This window comes from Hesperophylax consimilis, chromosome 12 (assembly GCF_061612785.1).
Source record: "Hesperophylax consimilis isolate HC1 chromosome 12, BYU_Hcon_1.0, whole genome shotgun sequence".
In the NCBI taxonomy this organism is placed as follows: domain Eukaryota; kingdom Metazoa; phylum Arthropoda; class Insecta; order Trichoptera; family Limnephilidae; genus Hesperophylax; species Hesperophylax consimilis.
The window spans coordinates 4,427,772-4,454,115 of NC_142847.1; the positions used below are offsets into that span (position 1 = coordinate 4,427,772).

The window sequence follows — 26,344 nt, forward strand, 5'->3', positions numbered from 1 at the left end:
GCCATTAATCACAAATATTTTAATCAGTCATGCTTTACAATTTTCACTATTTTATGATTATAATGGTTTCTGATGTCTAAATAATAAAATTGTTTTCGATCTTTACATTTTTATTCAACGATAATAATACATGGTAGTTATTTACAGGTTAGGTTAAAGCTGCCATATGGCTGCTTGTCTGCCGGTTCTACTGTCATTCTGTCTTAATTTATTTACATATCGTCTACTGTTTTTTATGTCACAGGGCCAGACAAATCTCCCTGCGGGACTATATCCATACGGCGAAACCAGTTCCTAATACTAAATGTACGATAGATACTAAATGGTATAATATCTTAAGCTCAATTTATATTGGCAGTGTATTGCTTACAATCTTGTATTAAAATTGGTCTTTACAGACTAGTTAGTGTAAGTGGATTGGTTCATTATTTATTGCAAATTTTAATATATTAAAATCCAGCCTGCGTATGTTTGCGCTCGCAAAATTCGTAAAGTAGTCGACCGATATCGCTGAAAATTTCAACGTTTGTTCTTATTAGTGCCTGGAGTGTTTAGATAGTGGTTTAAATTGTAGAAGAAGTCAGGGACGCCCGAGGAATAAATACTTAAGGGGAAGCTACAAGCCAAAAATGTGTATATTCTTGGTATACCTTATATTGTAGGTAATATACGTTAAAATCGCTAGTCTAGATCTAATCGGAGTCTAGAAAATCTTAGATATAATACTGTATTTTTAAAGTTGTTTCCTGTTCATACATTCTATTGAAAAAAAAAGTTTTTTAGTAGTTTACATTTATATTTTTTATTAAGGCGATGCACTAGGTCGGGTAATATTTTAAATTGAGCCGCTATCAATAACAACCCTTACGTAGATGGCGATAAGGTTTAAATTCCCGCCGCCTGTTTTGATTTATGCAAGAAAAAAACATGGCCAAAAAGTGCCTTTTATTTTATTTTGTGGATGTTCAGGCATAAATATTTAAATTTTTTCCGATCGTTTTATAAATAACTTAATTTTCCACACTATACAATAAAATTATAACCGAAAATTGGTTCGTAAGTAGGAGATTTTGAACTTTAAAGCAGTTTTGATAGGCCTTATACATTATTTTTTTCTGGGCTTATAAAAAGACTTATCTAAAAAATACTCGATAATTTCAAAGGCTAAGATGTATTCTACTTGCAGTATTTAATTAAAGCATCTGAAACATTTCTAGGCGACCAAATTTTCAAACCAAAAACAGATGATTTTGCATTACTACGTATGGCATCGCCTTAAGTAATTAATTTTTTTATTTGTATTCTGCTTAAGCGAAACGATAGGAAAACCTTTAATTTATCTAAAGCATATTTTTTGGTATTTGTAATGCACACCAATTCGTTATAAAGATTAATCAAAATAGTGATTTGGCATTAAGATTCGCCTTAACACAATATGTCTGCAGTGGAATGAGATACGGAGTAGAATTAAAGTCGATGTAATGTAGTTTTTTAACAGTAACATTTTGGTATACAGTAGTTAATGGTGTAAGAAGTCGTAGATGCCCGAGAAAGGCATTATCAATAGCGAAGCGTTGCGCGGTCCACTCGTGTAGTCCTTATTATTTTATTATATTATATTGCATGCACCTTTGCACATTATAAGTGAAATGCTCGGTTACGGAAACTTTGTGAAAAATGTAGAATTTCCACAGACATAGGAATTAATAGACGAGAAGATAATGGCGAGGGGTAAAATCAACTGTTGAAGAACGAAGGGGGTTAAGCTGACTGTGATTCGTCAATAAATCAATCTGACAGTAAATAGGCATCTCGCATTATAATATCACCATTTAGTTCTTAAAAGTAAAATCTGCTTTTGAATGAATAGACATTTTTACATGGGAGCGCAAATTACTCGCCACGTTATGAACTAATTTGCGAAGTCCAAATTCGGCAAAGTAAATTTCTTCTGTTTGCAGAGTCGTAGTTAGTTTCAGAGTATTTAGTTAAGACACTTTTACAAATGTTTCATAATTTACTTACCCCAGTAAACAACGATGAGCACACTTGAGAATCGCTACATTGTGATGTGATAGTATATGTTTCTAAAACTGATCCATATAATACGGTGTGAATAAGCTTAAAATAAATTAAAATAATGCTTACTTATGGAATGTAATACGACAATTGGGTTTATTCTCTTTTTCACATCTATTTTTACAAGTTTTCATATCACAAGTCAACATTTTGCCGTGTTATTTCGTAAAATGAACCGATGATGCCTCGACCATAGTTCGCACAAGAATGATGACGTCACGTTTTCAAATTTCACTTGAGGCCATACGCGAGCACAGCCGGCTCCAATGGAACCGGTATGGGGAGTGGGGATTATACGCTTTTAATCACTTAGGGCAGGTCTACTAATATTCATATGTCTATGAGAATTTCAAATTTATTACCCACTAGCCGACATGTACCCGGTGTTGCTAGATGGCTTGTAAATAAATGGTTTAGGGTAAGTTATGAGGTTGTGAATTCTAGAGTACCTGACAATTGGGTGTATTTTTAAGGCCCCGTAGTAAGCGTTCAAAGATGGTTTGAAAGGGAGATATGCAAATACGAATGTCAGAGGGAGCGCGCTTATATTAAAAAAACGATAATTATTAAACGAATATGACGAAAATTTTCAATTAAACACGACTCGTTTGAAATAGAGCAAAATCTCTGGACAAAGCTTTAGTTGCATTTAAAGATACACTGTGAATTTTTTCATGCATATATCATATTAAATAACAGAACAAAACGTGTTTTAATAATTTCCGAGCTTATTTTGCGATTTTTTTTTCTATCGAGGGAATTTCATCTAATTTACGGTTCGGCAAAACAAATGTATAGATATCATCTTAAAAAATAACATACATTTTTTTGGAACTTACAACTTAAAGAGTTAACGAGAAACTTGTTATAAATCGGTAAAAAATGGATATACGGGGACATCAGGTGGAAATAATATTATTGTATTATAACAAGTTTTTGCTTAACTTGATCGTGCCATGTCTTCCTCGGGTGTCCTCTACCTCTTCTACCATTCACTTCCAAATCATACATTCTCCTTACACCTCTTACTTCGTTCATCACTTCTTACCTCTAATTTTACTTTAAATAATTATGCGATTCATGTCTTCATTTCTCGGGCACCCCCAACTTTTTGAAAGCTCCAGAGCTCGTGATGTAAATGATGTTGCGAGCTGAAAAAGCTTGCAAAGCTTTAGAAATTACACGTAATAAAATCTGTGCTAGTTTTATGACACTGAAGAAAAAGTTTTTCTGCTTTATAGTTATTTTTTTTTGAATGATAGACTAATGTTTATAATACAAGGTTTTTTTATACATAACAAATTATTATAAGCAACAATTAGTCGCCTGAAATATCGATACAAATTGAACAAAAAATACAATAAGCAGTAATTGTTGATTGAAGTAATAGTACATATTGAATTATTTGGCATGTTGGAAATAAGCCGACCTAGTTCAGTGGCCCAGAGCACCTGAAGATCTTCACATAAGAAGGTGCGGGTTCAATTCCCGTCGGCGGCATTTATTTTTACTCGGGACATATTTTCAATTTGTATTGATATTTCAGGCGACCAATTATTGCAATTATTAATAATTTGTTAAAATTTATGGGTAGCCTACCTGTAAAATTATTTATTTATTACGTATTCTTCTCCGCCATCTGCTGCAGATGGCGGAAGAGTGTGCGTATATTACATTATATTGTTTTTATACAGTGTATCGGTATAGGTTAGCTCAATTACTAAAACGTTCTTTACAATTATTGATATTCTTGTCGCAGATTTTTTGCGACGTAGTTTACAAGATTTAAATAATTTTATGCTTAAAAACAAATTAATAAAGATCCAAAGTAATACGATGATTTCACATTGAAAATAATAATCGAACTAAATTAAAAAATAAAATCGAACGCACGTACAAATTTACAGACAGACGAAATGCGAAACGGTTGAGTTATAAGTTATAACATTATAGTACCAGTGTACTGTTTTACTTGTGGTACTTCTTCTTTAGATAATTTTTAGATATTTTAGTATGATGGGTAGAATATAATAATAGTGTTGTTATAATATTTACGCTGTTTATTGTCGTCCTCTTGTATAAGTTTTTGTAAGGAAGGTTACTGACAAAATAACTCAATAACAAAGCAGACATATTCTTTTACACGTCGGCATAATCATGATATCTCTTTCATACACGAACGTCTCTTTAATCAACGGAGAAAATGAGTATTGCTGATTTATTAAAATCCTGTTATTTTTCCTGACCAGTTCCTAATAAAACATTAGCACAGTCAGAATATATCGGAACACGTGTTTGTGCAGCTGCGCTTATATTGATTAATATAATGAACACGTGTTCCGTTATCCTCGTAACACATTCGTGTTTTACTGATAATTTGTTAGGAAGTCTGTCAATTCATTCGTTAAGTCTCGTTTTTAAGCATGCGAATATTTTTACCAGATTTTTAACGATTTAAAACGCTAAAATAAGAGTTTTACGAGCCTTAATGTATAAAATGTGGCATTAATTAAATGAGTTTATTTTCAATGTTTGTCTTATAATTTTTTGTCACTATGCCAGTTTGTCCCATTACATCTGTCTAGTTTTTCTCGGTGTTGGTAACCTCATTTCGGCCACTTTCATATCGCATTTGTCACTCCGCCACGTGTAGATGACAGATATAATATCGTTAAGTACTTGAGTAAGTACCTACTTTGCCGTAGGTGTCTATATTATTTTAAATACACTGCCTCATTTTGGTTGATTCACGTTTATGATGTGACAGGATTGATGTTTTTTCCCTCTGTGCACGCGTTGAATATAATAGCCAATTAAATCATATCGTTATTCTAAAATATATTATATACATCAATTTAACTCTTCAGGCCTCTGGCATATTGACCGTTATATTTCTTAAAGATGATGTCAGAATATCGGAGAATTTGTGTGTATTTCCACTCTGCAACAAAATTAAAATAAACGTAATATTTCTAAAAACTGTTTTTGAAAGGTCATGATTTGATAAGAAATAAACTTATTTTTTTAAAGAATTAAAAATTTGAAATCAAACGTAACAAAGTTTTAAAAATGGTTCACCTGAAACACTAAACTAAATTTTTTGTCATTTAATATAAAAATGATTAATTTAAAAAATCTCAAAGTTTCTTATTTTTTTTTCAAATTGCGTAAAACGTAAAACGTAGCGTAAAACTTAGGTTGAAATATTACTACACGAAGAAAACTTACTGATATAAAATATTGCTAATTTATTAAAAATCTAGCCAAATGTTTCGTATTCCTGTTAAAAACGGAACTGCAGGCCTTTGACGAATGAATTGACCGATTTCCTATAAAACTATCACTAAACACCAATGTGTTATGATGTAGTAGCACGTGTTCATAAAACTTTAAATATTGTCGAACTTCGTCTTTATATGTATCAGGAAAAGCGCAGCTGCATTGTATTCCTAGTGGACTATTATCATTAACACGTTTTTAACGGGATTTTAATAAATCGGCCATACTCATTAAGTTATTTTTATTAGTCTATCTTCTTGTAGCACCATTACCTATCAGATGTTGGTTATCATCTCTCCGTAATCGTCTCCCTGTAGGATTACAACTTTTATCTATTTTTTGTTAAATTGTCAAATGAATAAATTCAGAATTAAAAAGAAAAATTCACTACGGGTAAGGAATTTTTACTGGACTTAAATTACAATGCTTATGGTTTTTCTCTTTTGTCTTCCAGAGCCTGCTGACCCCTGCCGTCTGGAATTCTCCTGACCTCTGGAATTTCCTTGGAATTTTCCTGGAATCCCGACTCTGCGAGCAAAAGCCCGATCCAACTAGATATTGAAATACCGGCAGAAGGTATGTCAAAAATGATTATTAAATTCTACGTGACGTTATCGACGCTATGAAAATTCTACCTCATTCCCTGTTCGCCGGAAGGTCAAGGACCTATCGCTTCGGTAACATGCACTTGAACTTCAAAAATAATGGTGGGGTTGCCTAGAAAAATATAATTGGAATAAAATATGTTTATACTTACAACGCCGTGTCAAAATTTCAAAGCAATCGGTGAAGAACATTCATAGATTTAATATTTTGAACAAACAAACATTAATATTTTTATTTATATAGATTTTTACGTAAAATAAGTACAAAGTTATACTTGATCAATACTTGATATTCATTGACGGACGCTTCTTTAACCTTCATCTGTATTTTTTATGTAAAACTAACAACGCCATGCAAATTGCAAATAATAAACTGAACGTGTACTACTGTACGCCTGTACGGCCTATCCAAGGCCACCAGCCACTATTTGAGAAAATGGGCTTCCGAATTACTGCAATTTTCTTTATTACACGTTACATTTGCGATAAGCAGTCATTCTCAATAATAATAAAATATGTTTTTATTCTTGATGAACATTTATCTCTATCTCTCCTCTAATCTCTAAATACAGGGTTTTCCAATAGGAGGTGTTATTTTGATATTCAAAGAGAAATGCCATTTTTTAATATAAATGATCGAATGTTTATTTCATTATGAAGAGGAAGGTATGCCGTTAATAGTGAAAAATAACATCAGTCAAATGACCACCATGACCACGCCTACAGGACCATATCCTTTTCATGAAATTTTCCATAGCCAAATCGCAAAGTGGCTGCCTTATGTCCTCGATAGCCTCAAAGGAAGAAGTCGCAAGGTGTTAAATCACAAGATCTCGGTGGCCAATTATGATCACCTCTTCGAGAGATAACACGATCCGGAAACTTTTCCCGTAAAAGATCAATAGTTTCGTTGCTTGTGCGGCACGTAGCGCCGTCTTGTTGAAAGTAAACGTTGTCCAGATCAATACCATCCAATTCCGGCCATAAAAAATCATTTTATGGCTGGAATTAAATACACATAACACCTCTTATTGGAAAACCCTATAGTATAAATAAAGTCGCCATCTGCGTCGGTCTGTTAGTGCACTTGTTCTTCTAAACTTTGCAACGGATTTTGAGAGAATTTTCCATTTAGAGAATTTCTTCCGGAAGGTGTATTTATATGTTGTAATAAATCCATATTATATTTATAGAAAGTAGAGAAAAGTCGATGTTTATCATAGAATCAAAACATTTCTTCAAATTATTTACAACCCCGAGCAACACGTGAGCTAGTTAATAATAAATAACTGGCTATTTAAATAAAAATAAATTGAATATCAAACATTCCGAAGACTTCGTAAGTGTAGTTATATTTCCTACTTAGCGTTCTCAAAATTATAGTTTGTGAAAGTAATAATAATCAAATTTATCAATCATGATTCAACTTAGTTTCCGTTGTGATAGTTTTAGATACCTGCCCATTTCCTCTTCCTAAAGATATAATGAAATTTCAAGTGTTAGCAAATGTAATTCAAACAATAATTTACCACGTCTCAAGTTGCTACTCTTGTTTCTAAGAAAATTATTTTAGCTTCTCGACGCGAAACTTCATACGCAAATAATATATTAGAACTCCGAAAATGACCTTATTTAATATTCGTGCTTCGTGCCACATCTAAGCGTATATGTAATGCCCCTAGGACACGTTGGCCCCATGCGTGAGGCCAATATTAGCGCCATTGCTCTTGGCATTCACAAATAAAAACGATCATGTCTTTTATAAATCGAAAATAGCACATTTTAAATTGCAATAGAAAATGTATTCATCAGCATAAAGATAAAATAAGTTATTATCATAATTTATTTCCTCTTTTATATGGAGAGTAAAAAAAACAATGAAAATACCCTACTCTGCGTTGGCCATTTGATCTAGGTGAATATGGAAATTATTTGTATAGCACGTTTAATTATATATCATCGTAAACGTAAATAATCACTCACTCAATAATCAACACTACTGTCTCCGCTGAACGCATATTACAAACTAAAGACGGGCCAACGTGTGAACGCTATTTCTGATTGGCAAGATCCTTCGAAGTGTGCACGAAAACCGACAGTTATCGTGTTGGCTGGCCAACGTTGGTGGCCAAAGCGTGCGTGCGCCAAGTGGTCCCGCACGTTGGAGCAGTGCATTGGCCTTAGAAATGGGCCAACGTGTGTTATGTATAATATATTACATTGTATATAATATTGTAATATGCGCATAAAAGCACTGCAAACTGTATAATTCAGTTGAAATTTTAAGCAATGGTCACAAATGGAATTTTCTACAATAAATAAAAAACAATTCATTTGCATAAAAATATCCATATTATAATACATTTATATTTGCTAAATAATTTGCAAATTTATAATTTATTATGATGTTTTAAAGATTTTGCTTTCATGCTTCTCAATTTCCTCTTGAAAACAAACTATTAACTCAATTATAACTACGAGTATCATCATCTGGTTCAAGGCTTCCAAGAAAAATATCACTAAATTGTCCTTATTATCACTACCTTGTGTGTACTGTACCTACCGCTTGTAAAATCTCACTTGTCATAAATAACTAGCTTGCTGGATTTTTTTGGTTTTCGGCTGTAAAATTTTACTTATCACAAATCAGTGATACACAACCCGCGGCTCCATTCTTGCGGCCAGCCAGCATGTCAATTTCATACGGCCCACTTGGCCATAGAGAAAAATCTAAGTGTTTGGGGTAATTCTTGAAAACCCTGGCTGAGAACATTTTTTTAATTAATTTACGCTGCATTTTCTAAATGGAACCAAATTTAAAGAACCGATTTGCATAACGCGAAATTCAAAAAAATCAACAGAAACCTTTACTCTTGAATATTGTTGTTAACCCCCTCCCTAAATCTAATGGCAGTGCTGCAATATTGCTATGCGTGTACTATGATGTCACACATTTTTCGGTAGGCCGTAAATATCAACAGATGGCTTATATTATCTTCCAAAAATTTAAAAAAGTTATGTCCTTAGCATTCTTTAAAATTTATAAAAAAACGGTAGGAGAATGAACCTAACCTAACCTAATTGTATTGCTAGTATGAATGAACAGTAATCTGTGAAGTTTTTTCTTCTTGAACTACGTAGATGAGTCCTTGTCGTTCTAACAACTGAAAAAAATTCTTCACTCAGACATTATTTTACGTCTACCGGTGTGTTCTTATCTCTTCATGTTATTATCTTATATCTATATAAATATAATGTAAATGTTCGTTTGTTAAAAATCTTAAATCTCCGATAGTTCTTCACTGACCGCCTTGAAATTTTGACACAACGTTGCATTTGAATACGCATGTGTTTTTATATAACTATATTATATAGTATTTCTATTTTTGAGACCGATAATTCGTGGTGGAATTCCATTATAATATATTATAATAAACCAAATAAAAAACTTTATTCCACTTAATTTTATTTTGGCCGTAACCGGTTGCAGCTCGTCAAAGCCATCTTCAGACTGGTACACAAAATTCTTAGTCTACGGCACAGACATAGGAATTAATAGACGCGAAGATAATGGCGAGGGGTAAAATCAACTGTTGAAGAACGAAGGGCGTAAGGCTGACTGTGATTCGTCAATAAATCAATCTGACAGTAAATAGGCATCTCGTATTATAATATCACCATTTACTTCTTAAAAGTAAAATCTGCTTTGGAATGAATAGACATTTTTACATGGGAGCGCAAATTACTCGCCACGTTATGAACAAATTTGACAAAGTCCAAATCCGGCAAAAAAATTCGGATGTATTTTCAGAGTCGAATATTTCGTTTAAGTATTTAGTTAAGACACTTTTATAAATGTTCATAATTTACTTCCCAGCAACCAACCAGCTTTGTGTTTCGCGTCCAGACGTTTCTCGATATGATAGTATAATATGTTTCTAAAACTGATCTATACAGGGTGTATCGGCACTAACCCGACAAACTTTAACCAGCTATTCCTTAGCACATTTGGAGTAAAAAATGTTATGTACACTTTGCTGTCCGGTAACATTTTTTTTCTTTTAAAAACAAAAAATAAATAAAATTTCCACACTCCGCTACTGCCCACAGTATAGGGGTAAAATAATTGGCAACGCCGCGCTACTGTCATCTCTTTCACACATATTCTGTCTCAAGTCCCGTGTGGTTCCCGCCACCCCGTCTCGTATCAGTGGTCAGTGCTGTTTTGGGAGTTCGCATGTCATCAAGTTTCTAGTTTCGTTTTTGTTTTGTTATCTAAGTTTTTACTGTTGAAATATGCCCCTCAATTATCCACCTGCCGAGCAAGCAGATATTGTTTTTGTTTATGGATTTTGCAATGGAAATTCACGAGCAGCCGTAAGGGAGTATCGCATGAGGTTTCCTGGAAGACGCGTCCCACACCATGCTACCTTTGTCCAGGTTTGTACCCTATCAATTGTTTATTGAAACTATTTACATTCATTGATAATGCCAAAAAGCGCTTTTGAAATTTAAACTGGGAACATTAAAAACATAACAAGGGGCCACCAACTTTAAAAATGTAAATTGTACTTTAGGTGATTTGTGTTCAGTGGTCACTAAACGGCGTTTTAAAAAGTTAATTAATTTTAATCTCTAATAAATGCATCATTCACTGCAATTGAATTCACTCCCTTTCTCACCATGGGATTATTTAAATTACTTGAATTCAATTTCACCCCTGTGAATCCAAGATATCAACCGTACCTAGTTAAGAAAATTATAATTTAAAACACTTTGTTATACATTTTACTATAAAAAAATGAAATAAATGAAGAGAAAACGTAAGTTTTCTGATATGTGCCTAAAATAAGTGTTCTTTAAAAATAAAATGAGTGAAAAAGCCCGCGATTGTTTATTTGACATTATTACTGAGCTGAATAATAAAAGCAGTTGTTATTTGTTGTTTTGTTTCAGATGTATCAACAATTGCGTGACTGTGGCATCGGACGGATTGAAGGCGCCGGCGGAGGACACAACATCGTTCCTGTGGCAGTTGAGGAGAGAATCCTGAACTTAATTACCGAAGACCCCACGCTGTCCGTGCGTCGGGTCGCTCTGATGATAGGACACAGGGAACACATGGCGGTATGGAGAGTTCTGAAGAAGCACGGGCTCAAACCTTTTCACTATAGGCGCTGCCAAGGCCTCATGGAGAATGACCACTTTTCCAGAGTCGTGTACTGCAGAAGAATGCTGCATAATGTCATAAGAGATGCAGACTTCATGAAAAACATATTGTTTACCGACGAAGCACAGTTCACTAAAACAGGAGTGCTAAATGTGCACAACTTGCACCATTGGGCTGAACAAAACCCCAAGCTTGTTCGGGAGTCGTCGAGCCAGGACAGATTTTCCATCAACATGTGGGCAGGAATCCTGGGAAATCAAATACTCGGTCCAATCGAGTTGCCTCCCAGACTAAATGGACCGATGTATTTGGAGTTCTTACAAGTGCAACTGGGCGAGATTCTGGAAGATGTGAACCTCGAATTACTACGGAGAATGTGGTTCCAGCACGATGGAGCCCCACCACACTATTCGATTGCCGTGCGGAACTACTTGGATGTCGAGTTTCCTGGTCGTTGGATAGGCCGTGGAAGTCCGGCCATTGCTTGGCCACCAAGATCACCCGACCTGACCCCCCTGGATTACTACCTGTGGGGGGCTCTCAAGGAAAAAGTGTATGCTAAGCCAATAGCCTCAAGAGAGCAACTGCTCGAACGAGTGATGGAAGCCGCTGCAGAAATTAAAGCAAATCCTGCAAACTTAAATAATCAAAATATAACAAGACTACACGCTTGCATCGAAAATAATGGTAGTCACTTCGAACAAATGCTCCAATAAAAAAATTAACATAAACTACATGTCCGCATTTTCATTTATTATTTATTGGTAAAATTCTCACAATGTCATTCATTTACACATCAATATTACCTACATATCAATATTTAATAAAATCTGTAGAAGAGTATGCCCGTCGGCATTCAACAAGTTTTTCGACAAGTGTGTCGAAAAGCGTCTTCTCTCTTTCCTACACACTAAATATTAATGGTTAAAAATGAGACGACTGATGCTTGTAAGCGCGCCAATACGTAAAAACAACGAAACTCGAATAAGAATTGCCAGGTGGGTTTTTTAATCGCTTTAATCTGACTTTAAACAATAATTAAACACGTAAAAATTATTTAATATAATATTACAGTACAGTACTTTGAACCTTCGCAATAAATTTATTTGATTTTAAGTTTAGTTTGTAGAACTCCATTTCAATTTAGAGATTTTTTTTATTTTAACAGTCTTATTAAAAAATTTATAAAAACAGTGTGTTTATAAACAAGTTCTGCTAGTTGTAATTATTATTACGCGTGACAGCTGTTTCACCTTCTGACGGCATTATCAAACTTTGGTAAAGCCACTTACAGACGACGTAAGTGATAACTTTCTTTTTTTATTATTCTGGCTTTATTGATTTCCGAGTAAATTGTCGTAAATTATTATTTGCTAATCCCAATATTATTTGCTAATGCTAATAATTAAGTGAAATTTTAAACAATGCAATAATAGGATTATTGCATTGTTAATTTCACTTAATGTCGTTGGTATTTCCAACTGATGACTCAGGGGTTTATTTCCCTGAATAATTAAGTATTTTGGGGTCTAATTATTATGCATTTCATTACATCCGATAATTTAAACAATTTTTATGTTGAATTGGGGTAAGTTTTATGGCTAAGGGAAGGAGTGGAAGGTGAGGAAGTACCTGGATATTCAGATCTGGTCACCAAATACGGCTAGTCATTTCAAGCAACGTTTAAATTCTAAACCTGGATATTCAGATCTGGTCACCAAATACGGCTAGTCATTTCAAGCAACGTTTAAATTCTGAACCTGGATATTCAGATCTGGTCACCAAATACGGCTAGTCATTTCAAGTAACGTTTAAATTCTAAACCTGGATATTCAGATCTGGTCACCAAATACGGCTAGTCATTTCAAGCAACGTTTAAATTCTGAACCTGGATATTCAGATCTGGTCACCAAATACGGCTAGTCATTTCAAGCAACGTTTAAATTCTAAACCTGGATATTCAGATCTGGTCACCAAATACGGCTAGTCATTTCAAGCAACGTTTAAATTCTGAACCTGGATATTCAGATCTGGTCACCAAATACGGCTAGTCATTTCAAGCAACGTTTAAATTCTAAACCTGGATATTCAGATCTGGTCACCAAATACGGCTAGTCATTTCAAGCAACGTTTAAATTCTGAACCTGGATATTCAGATCTGGTCACCAAATACGGCTAGTCATTTCAAGCAACGTTTAAATTCTGAATTAATTAATCAATTACGAAAAAGCGTGGGGTTAAGAATATTTTTTTTAAATTATAGTTGTAATTTATTGTCGATTTTTTAAAAAAATTGCGATATTTTAAATAAAATTTAATAATTATTGTTTAAATAAATTAGCAATCTGGCAGCATTCATTTGCAGGTGGTCAATCCAATGCAGTCATGACGTTTGTGTGAGTGCTTTCCTTTGTCTCAGTGTGTTGCGCAGCAGTTTTATATGAACCGTTTTTTGATTCATCGGGATTGTTTTTAAAACTATACATTCTTTGTACCTTCAAATTAGTGGAAATAAACTTAAGTGTGTCAAGCTGCTCGTTATATTCCGGTAATTCTGGAAGGCTTTTAACATAAGCAATAATATTCATAAATCACATTCCGCGAAGTTGTAAATAACTAAATTTATTAAAAAATATACGTTGTAGGATAGCCTAGCAAGTAACATTTTGACAGAGCACTTACGGTGATTTAAAAAACAACGGCGCTGTTCAAATAATCCAATTATTATTATTGATAAGTACCTAAGTGAGGAAAATTGTTTTTAAAAGTGCTCAGAATTATTGGACTTCGATTATAAATTCAGGAAATCTACTAATTAGTTTCTTAGTTTCAAAATTAGACTATTTAATACGTGAAACGCGTAAGAGGTGAAACCAAAGCATTCCAGAGGTGAAACAATTTAGATACAAAAATAAAACTGATGTGTACAATACAAGAAGACAATCAGTGATTCGCATACGAAAAATGTGAATAATCATTATTGTTAAATAAAATATTTCTTTTCTGGTACTGGATTATGTAATACGGGCTTCGTTCGCAGCAACACGCGAGAGTTGCGATGTTGCTTTCAAATTTTGACAAAGGATAAAACAGTGGTGACATGTGGTGAAAATATGTTTAATTAATTTTTTATTAAAAAAAAACGTTACCGGACAGCAAAGTGCACATAACATTTTTTACTCCAAATGTGCTAAGGAATAGCTGGTTAAAGTTTGTCGGGTTAGTGCCGATACACCCTGTATTATACGATGTGAATATGCTTAAAATAAAGTAAAATAATGCTTATATATGGAATGTAATACGACAATTGGGTTTATTCTCTTTTTCACATCTATTTTTACAAGTTTTCATAGTACAAGTCAACATTTTGCCGTGTTATTTCGTAAAATGAACCGATGATGCCTCGACCATAGTTCGCACAAGAATGATGACGTCACGTTTTCAAATTTCACTTGAGGCCATACGCCAGCCCAGCCGGTTCCAATGGAACCGGTATGGGGAGTGGGGATAATACGCTTTTAATCACTTAGGGCAGGTCTACTAATATTCATATGTCTATGGTCTACGGTTTATATACACAACATATGGGGGAGGGGGGAGAGGGGTAGTTTCTCTCCCCCCTCCCCCATATGTTGTGTATATAAACCGTAGACTAAGAATTTTGTGTACCAGTCTGAAGATGGGTTTGACGAGCTGAAACCGGTTACGGTCAAAATAAAATTAAGTGGAATAAAGTTTTTTATTTGTTGTATTATAATATATTATATTATATAGATTTTACCTGTGGCAGGTAAAAACGTGCTTTTTCAAAATACAGCGCCATCTGTTGGACGTAAAAAGTAACTCTTGCTATTGTTTCTCTATCTGCATAGACAGACTGAGCCCAGAAACGCGTGGCGGGGTACAGCTAGTCTTAAGTAAATAGACTTTTAACTTCTTGTGGTTGATACATCTAGGCGTAACTGCGTTGCTATCCGTTATTCGTTAATCCCAATTTGTAGCTTGTCCTCCAGCTCGAGTGTGCTGTATGCTGTGTATTGTATTTGTATGATCGATACCCCGTGAAGTGCGGATTGGTATTTTTACCGGCGCTGGTCACTTTTCTCCGGTCATAACTGGATTGCTCCGCATGCGGCCAGTTTCGTTGAACTCGGCTGAAGACTAAAGCTTCTGTTACCATGGACGTTTTAACTAGTACCTCGGAAACTCTTGAATCTTCACAGGGCTCGACTGAATGCTCTTGGTTTATTGCCATGGGCATTAAGTTTTTACCACGGTGACCCATATTCAAAAGTACATGTAATAATTAACATTCGTCTTGTGATATGGAGTACCTACATTAGAATTAACGGTGACCGGATAAATCATCACAATGATAATTCATCACAAGTCATGGAAAGTGATGAAATAAAAACTTTATTAACTGGGTTAAGTAGGATAGGTTAGATTTAATTTTTTTTTAAATCTTTTTCAATGACTTTATATTACTTTTTAAAAGTGTGTTGAATTGTCACTGTGTTGAGTTATCATGGAACCATTACTTATTAAATACGGCACGTGAAGATCTACAACCATTTAAAAATCAATATATTTACATTAATTACGACTGCTATATAAATGACGACAAGTCTATTGGGCAATTACTACATGATAAAACGATATTAAAAAGGCAGAGCTGGCAAACATATGGATTGTAAACCTTATAAAATTTGGGTTGCAATTTAAATTGTGAAGAAAATTTATATACGCACAATTTCACATAAAAATTTAAATACATGTAGAAATTAGTAACTGGAGAAATCAAATAGTGGTGATATTAAAAAAATACATGCAAATCATTTAAAAAGGGACAAATTCCCTAAGATACTGGGTGCTTAGCGACGCATATCAATTCCGTTTGAATATATATTTGCGATTCATTTCTACAACGTTATTTTATGTTTTTTTTATTCATTCTTCAGCTTCCAAACAAAACAAAATTATTATTTTATAAATTTATTTTTTACCCATCGAGTACGCCACTGCACAAGCAAAGGTATCTTTAAAATGATTTAAGGATTTATCTGCAGATTGGTAGATTTTATGTCAGTTCGTTAAATTTTTGTAGGATTTACATCGTTGTCTAAAACAATAATAACTTCAAAATAAAACTATTCCATAATTAGCGGCGAATAAAATGTTTGTTTTATTATTAATTTTTTTTCTTTTTGTATCTGCATTTCTTTAAGTTTTTACTTTACGTTGTTAGTATTATACAATACCTACTTGATATACCCTGCGGGCTGCACTTGGTTAGCACTGTACTATGCCAATCAATCCAATTGTGTTGTGTTCGTTTCTTTAGAATTACTTTGAGCATCTATGAATTTAATTCCTTTAAATATAATATACCAAATAGAAACATGCGGGACGTTAATAGAGTCCAAACCTTGGAAAGAGTCCATTAGAAGGAGTCAAACCCTTTGAAAGAGTGCAAACCTCAGAAAGGGTCCAAACCCCAGAGAACATCCGAACCTTTGGAAGAGTAGAAACCTTAAGAAGAGTCAAAACCTTAAGAATCCAAACCTTAAAAAGAGTCACTTTAAAAAGAAACCAAACATTCGAAATAGTCCAGACCTCAGAAAGAGACAAAACCTACGAAAGAGTCCAAACCTTAGAGAGAGTAAGAGTCCAAACCTCAGAGAGAGAGTTGAAACCTCACAAAGATCCAATACTTTAAAAGAGTCTAAACCTCAGAAAGAGACATAACCTATAAAAGAGTCCAAACCTTAGAAAGTGTCCAAAGCTGGACACGCTTAAAGCCAATATTTTTTATAAATAATGTACGTATATCTGACCATAATAGAAAGGAGTTTTATGAGGTTTCACATTATATATACTTGTCAACGTTAATATAATATCAGCCATTATGCAACTACATTTTGAGTGAAAATTTAATATTATTTATCTAAAAGACCCAAGCAATCATAATTCTCCCGTCGTTCATTATACTTACGTTTTTTCAATCCAAGTTCTTGTGAACATCGCAGTTATTTCATTGTTTGAAGAAACAACAATTAAAATTTCACCGTGAAGTCTGTTGCTATGTCACAGAATTATGGCAATGGGCACAATTGGGCAGTGTTTCATTTGTGGTTCGCATAAATGAATTATTATAAAGATAATTAGCTTTAATACGAAGAGATATATTATGACAAGATCTTCATTGTTCACATTTAATTTGTTTGACAATTTGGTCTGTCGCATGTGTCATCACCGTCAGTTACTGTTGCCAGATTGTCATTTTACCAAATCGGAATTCTTTGAAATTAATTTATTGACATACAAACAAAAATCAGCCCGTAAAAACTAAAAATATCTTGGAGTAAAATTTTTAATTCCATACCAGAAAGTATCCAAAATATAATTAACAACAAATATTTTAAAATTCACGTTAAAAAACACAATAAAAATATAAACTGAATACTTTGTATATTACATTAAAAAAATAACGAACTAAATGACACATCCCCCAAACTCACAAGCTTTATTATGGTAGTACATCTTATGTATAAAATTAGGTGAAATAATTACTTTATTATTTTTATGAATACACAACCAAGTTTTATAATAAAAAAATAATAAATATACATATTTTACCATGGTCTACCCATACCAGTAAATCAATGCAAACCTTTTTTTAAATTAGGTCAATTTAAAAACACTATCCAATTTTCCCAAGATCTACACATTTTCGTATATCATTATCTTACCTCGCTATTGATCTGGTCACCAAACACAGCTAAATTCATTTCAAGCAACTTTCTGAATGGTGGTCTTACACCAGGGCGATACTGGGAGTATCTTCGACTCTGGAACGTGTCGCAAGTGTAATATATACATATATTATAAATTAATAAATTGTGAAATAACACAAATTCATCAAATTAAATTTACTTGCGCACGCCGCGATTTGGGTGACCTTCAAATTGCTTGTCGAGAGACTTACCCCTCGAATACGGAGGCCGTCAAAATAATTTTACTTACAATACATCACAAAACGTATCCCGTTGTAATAAATTTGATAGATTTTTGTCTAGAAATAATTACGTTTTGCCAATACCTGTTTTAGTAATTAGTAATAAAGGTTACCTTCAACCTAAATAAGGTTTAACGCGTCTGACCTTTGTAGCACACTCCCTCTTTCTTCAAACGATTGCTCTAATACAAATAACTTTTTTTATTTGCAAAACTCGCTGAAATTGATTTTCAGTCGAAATCGTGTGCCCGTGCGTTGCTGGGGGCTATCCTTAGGAGATCTTAAAAAGGACTTTTCTATAGTCCTTTTTAAGAGAAACAATTCCGCAGTACATTATTTTGATGTATTTCATATAGCCAGCGATAGCCCTAAAATATATTTTTACGTATTGATTACAAAACATCGACTTTTCTCTACTTTTTATATAGTGATAACCCTATCAAAATCCGATGCGTAGTTTAGAAGAACTAAGCGCACAAACGGAAAGACGCGGATAGCGCCTTGTTTTATGCTATTTAGTTAATTTTACTTAACATAAGCGCAGTTAAATTTTATACATCTCTCCAATGAAATTCTCTGTAATACAGTTTTTACTATTGCTAAATCAATAAATAATGTTTGTTGCTGATTTTATAAAATCGGAACGTGTTTTTGGGAAACAAAACAGATTATATTGGTTTAACTCATAATTCGGCGAAAAACGTTTCTTGTGTTCATAAACTCGCAAATAAATGAAATGTACATCTTATGTGTGTGCTAAATGCACAATCTTCCCAACGTGCCTTCCATTGATATGCTTGGTGTAACTCTAAGTGACCAGCTCAGGCACGGAGGCTCCAACGAAGTCAGAGTCAAGTTAGCCTCACAGAAGCTGGGTGTACTGTACAGGGCCTGCAGATACTACAGATAGTACACAACTGCTGACCCTGTACAAATCGCAAGTACGCCCCACTGTTGAATTTGACAGCCACTTCTAATCTGGAGCCCAAAATACTTGAAAAAACCCTTGACTCTGTGCAGAAATTGGTGGTCCGTTTGATAGATTCCTCAGAGCACAGGCATCAGAGAGGTATGCTATCCTTCTTCTACCGGTATTACAACGGAAGATCCTCCGAATGATCCTTCGGCATCGGTGCATAGTCGGGAAACACGCCAAAAGCGCGCCCAACATATGTACGCAAATGACATTCAATTCGTCACACGAGAACGGGTCGCTTCTACGACTCGTTCTTGAGTTTAACAGCTCGGCTGAAGAACCAATTTGCCGGCCTGTGTGTTTCCTCCCTCCTTCAACATGGCTCTCTTTAAGCCCCATGTTCACTCCATCGTATCCTCAAAAAGACACTTCCATAAAGCAACTCCATATCGGCACCGAGGGAAACTATTTTACCCAGTTAATGTGAAAAAGTTGAGTTAATGTAACAAAAATATTTTTATTTACACATATATATTATATAAAATGGCACATGTTCATAAATTCTCCGCTCACGCGAATATAGCAAAACTCAACAACGTAGAATCAGATGTTACGTGATAAATTTCTTGAATTATCCTATGACGTGCGAGATTCGAAGAAAGCTACATTCTAATAGTATGAACCTGTACTTACTCGTACATACGTTACCGGGCTTCTTCGGTTTGCCGATACATTCGTTGCCTCGAGCTCGGCGCCCTAGCGAAACCTTTTCCTTCTTGCGTAACTTTGGTTTAAGGTCGTAAACGTAACTACAGGCAGGGCTGGATTAGCCATTGAGAGAAATAACCATGTACCCGAGGGCCTGTGTTCAAGGGCGCAGCAGATTTTAGTGCCTGTTTTACATGGGCCATAATATGATGCAAATCTGCAAATAAAGCTGAATCAAAAAAGTAGGAATGCATTACAGTGATAAATTATTAAAACGACTAACCGTTTTACTAATTAGATTCTTACACGCTCGTTCAACGTTGATGTGGTAAACCCGGTCTAGAGCCTGGTTTAGGACTGTTTTAACCAAACAAACGCCACGGTAATACGTCAAGTTTTTCATTGTTCTGACCTTACGCACCGTGTAATATTTACACCACGTTTTTTAGTAAGGGCTGTATGTGAATAAATTTGTTGTTTACGTCTTATAAATTCAATAGATATATTAGAATGCTGGAGGCCAAAAATTGTGCAAAAGGAGAGAAAATTTAATGCGTTAATAATATATTTACAAAAAATAAAGTAGGTGCTAATCCAGTTAATTGAGTTCTACTACAATACTTCTAGAAATTGGGCACTTATATACAGGTGTCCGGGGGTAAAGTGCACTAACTTCAGGAACTGATTCTACATGGTGGTAGGAGTAAAAAAAAGTCGTTTTTTTTATACAAAAATATTTTTCCATAGAAGAATATGTTTCACCATACAATTTTTTAAAATATTTTATCTGACACCTTAATAAACTACCTTAAAACCTTGGAATTTCGAAAAAGTTATTTGTTTTTTTATAGATGCACTTTATCTAGTATAAATGAAATAATTTAATAGGTGTTGTTAAATTTATTTGAAGGTACCTATTTGAAATATGTTGTACTTGGGGGCATCAATATTTTTAGGTGCTAAGGGCATTTAAAGGACTTGTTTCGGACCTGGCTACTAGTAGCAAGTTTGTTGGTTTACCAGCAATCCTGTTTACAGGTCGTATTATATTATTCGGTACCTGGTTGACTGTAATCTTTGATTTATTAAGGGTTTGGTACGCTATGAATCGCCGTGTACATCTTTGACTTATTGGGGGTTGCTTTGTATTAGAGGTAGGATGTATGTTCAATAATTTGCTTTAAACCTTTGAATGTAGATTTAACTTTGTGGTTATCCATTATAAATAAATGGAAAACATATTTTTTTATATCTAAAAATTAAAATTTGGGTGATTTTCTCAACCACTGTTTGAACAATTATTTATAAAGATATTTTTTAATTTATTATTTTAAAACTATATATATTTGTATATATACGCCGACCGATTTCGGAACAACCGTTATATACTATACTAACTTATCATTGCCACTAAAAGAATGAGTGAACATGGCATAAGGAACTACCGGAAAAAGAACTTACTAGCATATTTAAAACATCGTCATAGAAATTTCTGGAAAACCTTACCCAAAACATGAATTCGAACCATAGAAGCCGCTGAAAACTTCCAAAACCTAGTCCCCCTCAACACAGGATCTTCTAGTAAGGAGGGCTATGAATATAATCAATATCTATTATACATAAAAAAATATAAATATATAGCCATTAAAATAAAATTAAAAGTGCTGAAGTAAGGGGGGGGGGTGGCGTGATTGTGGATTAGTAAAGAGTGGGGAAGGATGTGGAACGGACGGTGAAAGGAAACAATTGAGTCGTCGACTTGCAAAACCCGCTATGGAATTTTTCAGAAATCTGTGGATGTCACGAAAAACTGTTGGGAACACTTTAAAATATGAAAAGAATATACAGGGTGTATCGGCACGTACCCGACAAACTTTAACCAGCTATTCCTTAGCACATTTGGAGTAAAAAATGTTATGGGCACTTTGCTGTCAGGTAGCATATTTTTTTTCAATTAAAAACAAAAAAATTAAAAATTTCCACACTACATCACTGTCATTGGCATTGTTTTTCGTGTTCAACAGCTGTTATAAGCAAGTATGTCGAAGAGCGTCTTCGCTCTTTCGCACACACTAAATAATAATAGTTAAAAATGAGACGAATGATGCCGTGCCATTTCGTTGTGATTGTTAAAGCGCGCCAATATAGGTACACACGTACATTATTCAACGGAATTCGAATAAAATATTGCCAAACTTTGACAAAGGATAAAACAGTGGTGACATGTGGTGAAAATATGAATAATATTTTTTTTATTAAAAAATACGTTACCGGACAGCAAAGTGCACATAAGATTTTTTACTCCAAATATGCTAAGGAATAGCTGGTTAAAGTTTGTCGGGTACGTGCCGATACACCCTGTATATTTTATACATTGACTAAGATGGGACAGTAAGAAAATATTTTGTTGTTTATTGATAATATATAGTGTGGACTCTAATGTTTGTTCCGGTGACCGGATAAATCATCACAATGATAATTCATCACATCTTTAAAAAGTTATAGGTATAAAGTCATGGAAAGTGATGAAACAAAAACTTTAATAACTTTGTTAAGTAGGTTAGGTTAAAAAAATAATTTTCATCGTTTTTAATGACTTTATATCACTTTTTAAAAGTGTGTTGAATTGTCACTGTGTTGAGTCATCATGGACCCGTTTGTTCCTTATTAATATGAAGATTATTTAACCCTGTATTAGTTTGGTTCGCTAAATGTGAAGAATTATTAGTATCAAGACACATCATGTTTGGTTCTAATGTTGTCATTGCAAGTTGTTTGGAAATGAACGAACATACTTCTTTGGATGCCAAGTCTACAGAACTACTAGTTATGAGATATTTATGTATTATAATCATAATACAGGGTGTATCGGCACTAACCCGACAAACTTTAACCAGCTATTCCTTAGCACATTTGGAGTAAAAAATGTTATGTGCACTTTGCTGTCCGGTAACGTTTTTTTTTAATAAAAAATTAATTAAACATATTTTCACCACATGTCACCACTGTTTTATCCTTTGTCAAAATTTGAAAGCAACATCGCAACTCTCGCGTGTTGCTGCGAACGAAGCCCGTATTACATAATCCAGTACCAGAAAAGAAATATTTTATTTAACAATAATGATTATTCACATTTTTCGTATGCGAATCACTGATTGTCTTCTTGTATTGTACACATCAGTTTTATTTTTGTATCTAAATTGTTTCACCTCTGGAATGCTTTGGTTTCACCTCTTACGCGTTTCACGTATTAAATAGTCTAATTTTGAAACTAAGAAACTAATTAGTAGATTTCCTGAATTTATAATCGAAGTCCAATAATTCTGAGCACTTTTAAAAACAATTTTCCTCACTTAGGTACTTATCAATAATAATAATTGGATTATTTGAACAGCGCCGTTGTTTTTTAAATCACCGTAAGTGCTCTGTCAAAATGTTACTTGCTAGGCTATCCTACAACGTATATTTTTTAATAAATTTAGTTATTTACAACTTCGCGGAATGTGATTTATGAATATTATTGCTTATGTTAAAAGCCTTCCAGAATTACCGGAATATAACGAGCAGCTTGACACACTTAAGTTTATTTCCACTAATTTGAAGGTACAAAGAATGTATAGTTTTAAAAACAATCCCGATGAATCAAAAAACGGTTCATATAAAACTGCTGCGCAACACACTGAGACAAAGGAAAGCACTCACACAAACGTCATGACTGCATTGGATTGACCACCTGCAAATGAATGCTGCCAGATTGCTAATTTATTTAAACAATAATTATTAAATTTTATTTAAAATATCGCAATTTTTTTAAAAAATCGACAATAAATTACAACTATAATTTAAAAAAAATATTCTTAACCCCACGCTTTTTCGTAATTGATTAATTAATTCAGAATTTAAACGTTGCTTGAAATGACTAGCCGTATTTGGTGACCAGATCTGAATATCCAGGTTCAGAATTTAAACGTTGCTTGAAATGACTAGCCGTATTTGGTGACCAGATCTGAATATCCAGGTTTAGAATTTAAACGTTGCTTGAAATGACTAGCCGTATTTGGTGACCAGATCTGAATATCCAGGTTCAGAATTTAAACGTTGCTTGAAATGACTAGCCGTATTTGGTGACCAGATCTGAATATCCAGGTTTAGAATTTAAACGTTGCTTGAAATGACTAGCCGTATTTGGTGACCAGATCTGAATATCCAGGTTCAGAATTTAAACGTTGCTTGAAATGACTAGCCGTATTTGGTGACCAGATCTGAATATCCAGGTTTAGAATTTAAACGTTACTTGAAATGACTAGCCGTATTTGGTGACCAGATCTGAATATCCAGGTTCAGAATTTAAACGTTGCTTGAAATGACTAGCCGTATTTGGTGACCAGATCTGAATATCCAGGTTTAGAATTTAAACGTTGCTTGAAATGACTAGCCGTATTTGGTGACCAGATCTGAATATCCAGGTACTTCCTCACCTTCCACTCCTTCCCTTAGCCATAAAACTTACCCCAATTCAACATAAAAATTGTTTAAATTATCGGATGTAATGAAATGCATAATAATTAGACCCCAAAATACTTAATTATTCAGGGAAATAAACCCCTGAGTCATCAGTTGGAAATACCAACGACATTAAGTGAAATTAACAATGCAATAATCCTATTATTGCATTGTTTAAAATTTCACTTAATTATTAGCATTAGCAAATAATATTGGGATTAGCAAATAATAATTTACGACAATTTACTCGGAAATCAATAAAGCCAGAATAATAAAAAAAGAAAGTTATCACTTACGTCGTCTGTAAGTGGCTTTACCAAAGTTTGATAATGCCGTCAGAAGGTGAAACAGCTGTCACGCGTAATAATAATTACAACTAGCAGAACTTGTTTATAAACACACTGTTTTTATAAATTTTTTAATAAGACTGTTAAAATAAAAAAAATCTCTAAATTGAAATGGAGTTCTACAAACTAAACTTAAAATCAAATAAATTTATTGCGAAGGTTCAAAGTACTGTACTGTAATATTATATTAAATAATTTTTACGTGTTTAATTATTGTTTAAAGTCAGATTAAAGCGATTAAAAAACCCACCTGGCAATTCTTATTCGAGTTTCGTTGTTTTTACGTATTGGCGCGCTTACAAGCATCAGTCGTCTCATTTTTAACCATTAATATTTAGTGTGTAGGAAAGAGAGAAGACGCTTTTCGACACACTTGTCGAAAAACTTGTTGAATGCCGACGGGCATACTCTTCTACAGATTTTATTAAATATTGATATGTAGGTAATATTGATGTGTAAATGAATGACATTGTGAGAATTTTACCAATAAATAATAAATGAAAATGCGGACATGTAGTTTATGTTAATTTTTTTATTGGAGCATTTGTTCGAAGTGACTACCATTATTTTCGATGCAAGCGTGTAGTCTTGTTATATTTTGATTATTTAAGTTTGCAGGATTTGCTTTAATTTCTGCAGCGGCTTCCATCACTCGTTCGAGCAGTTGCTCTCTTGAGGCTATTGGCTTAGCATACACTTTTTCCTTGAGAGCCCCCCACAGGTAGTAATCCAGGGGGGTCAGGTCGGGTGATCTTGGTGGCCAAGCAATGGCCGGACTTCCACGGCCTATCCAACGACCAGGAAACTCGACATCCAAGTAGTTCCGCACGGCAATCGAATAGTGTGGTGGGGCTCCATCGTGCTGGAACCACATTCTCCGTAGTAATTCGAGGTTCACATCTTCCAGAATCTCGCCCAGTTGCACTTGTAAGAACTCCAAATACATCGGTCCATTTAGTCTGGGAGGCAACTCGATTGGACCGAGTATTTGATTTCCCAGGATTCCTGCCCACATGTTGATGGAAAATCTGTCCTGGCTCGACGACTCCCGAACAAGCTTGGGGTTTTGTTCAGCCCAATGGTGCAAGTTGTGCACATTTAGCACTCCTGTTTTAGTGAACTGTGCTTCGTCGGTAAACAATATGTTTTTCATGAAGTCTGCATCTCTTATGACATTATGCAGCATTCTTCTGCAGTACACGACTCTGGAAAAGTGGTCATTCTCCATGAGGCCTTGGCAGCGCCTATAGTGAAAAGGTTTGAGCCCGTGCTTCTTCAGAACTCTCCATACCGCCATGTGTTCCCTGTGTCCTATCATCAGAGCGACCCGACGCACGGACAGCGTGGGGTCTTCGGTAATTAAGTTCAGGATTCTCTCCTCAACTGCCACAGGAACGATGTTGTGTCCTCCGCCGGCGCCTTCAATCCGTCCGATGCCACAGTCACGCAATTGTTGATACATCTGAAACAAAACAACAAATAACAACTGCTTTTATTATTCAGCTCAGTAATAATGTCAAATAAACAATCGCGGGCTTTTTCACTCATTTTATTTTTAAAGAACACTTATTTTAGGCACATATCAGAAAACTTACGTTTTCTCTTCATTTATTTCATTTTTTTATAGTAAAATGTATAACAAAGTGTTTTAAATTATAATTTTCTTAACTAGGTACGGTTGATATCTTGGATTCACAGGGGTGAAATTGAATTCAAGTA

At 34.3% G+C, this 26,344-nt stretch overlaps 1 protein-coding gene across 1 annotated transcript in view; it reads left to right on the forward strand.

Annotated features, from left to right (window-relative positions):
* The window catches only part of LOC149419025 (monocarboxylate transporter 14-like), a 138,258-nt gene that overhangs the window by 30,664 nt on the left and 81,250 nt on the right, over positions 1-26,344 (forward strand). Inside the window, exon 2 of the mRNA XM_089638039.1 lies at positions 5,813-5,934. The gene's annotated coding sequence lies outside the window, so the exon portion shown is untranslated. The remainder of the gene's footprint in view (positions 1-5,812; positions 5,935-26,344) is intronic.